Raw genomic sequence first — 1113 nt, 5'->3', positions numbered from 1 at the left:
AACAACAACAACAACAACATACCAAAAATAATTGGTCAACTTTTAACCACTTCAGGAGTTAGCCAGTGGGTTTGAACCACCAATTTTTTGGTTAGCAGCCAAGCCCTTACCCACTGTACCACCAGTGCTACTAACGAAAAGATAGAGCATGCTTTTAAAATACTATTCTACCCAACTTACATGTTTAACATAATACTAAAAAGCACTTTGGTATGTGACAGCCTCTTCCTGACTTCAGAGGAGCTCTTGTGGCACTGTGATAAGGCATTTGGCTCCTAAACAAAAGGTCAACAGTTCAAACCCACCAGATGCTCTGCAGGAGGAAGATGAGGCAAGCTACTTCTGTAAAAATTTATAGCCTTGGAAACCTAAGGGAGTTCCTATGTGTTGGAATTGACTCAATGGCACTGAGTATTCTACCCAAATAGATCTTATTTCCAAAGAACATAGACAAGATCCCAAGCAATTTTATTTTTCTTAGAATTTCACAAAAATACTTCAAAACTTTATATGAGTACAAATGTCCACAAACAACCAAGATGTCCTAAGCAATACCACATGGAGACTTGTCCAAACACACATGTGCACACATGCGCGCACACACTTAAGACTCTGTGTGTGTGTGTGTGTGTGTATAGCTATGATAAAGTAAACAGCACAGTACTATACACAAAGGTCAGTGGAAAAAAAATAAACAGTCCAGGAACAGGCCCACCTAACAATATGCAGTTAAGATACTGCACTGGGCAAACCTGCTGCAAAAGACCTCTTTCAGGTGTTAATCCATCTCAGTGAGGGCCTGCCCCTTTCTCGCTGACCCCCTGCCATTGACTCATGACAGAGGAAGCACAGCAGAGCACTGGCAGAAACTATATGCACTTTAACATGTGGGGTCAAGTCAATTAATTATCTAACTGGAATAACTGAAGCATTGCTACTTAATCTACATGCAAAAATCAATTCCATAGAGATTAATTTTAAACGTAAAATTACAATACTCTCAGAAGTTACAATAAATGATTTTATGACATCAGAACAGAGAAAATATTCTGAAATAAGACATAAGTCAAGAGAATGAAAATCTATATTAAAATTCAAAACTATTCATCAATG

The sequence above is a fragment of the Orycteropus afer genome, unplaced genomic scaffold (assembly GCF_000298275.1).
Source record: "Orycteropus afer afer isolate SDZICR_OR568_19922 unplaced genomic scaffold, OryAfe1.0 scaffold00405, whole genome shotgun sequence".
In the NCBI taxonomy this organism is placed as follows: Eukaryota; Metazoa; Chordata; class Mammalia; order Tubulidentata; family Orycteropodidae; genus Orycteropus; species Orycteropus afer.
This window is presented reverse-complemented; position numbering follows the sequence as displayed.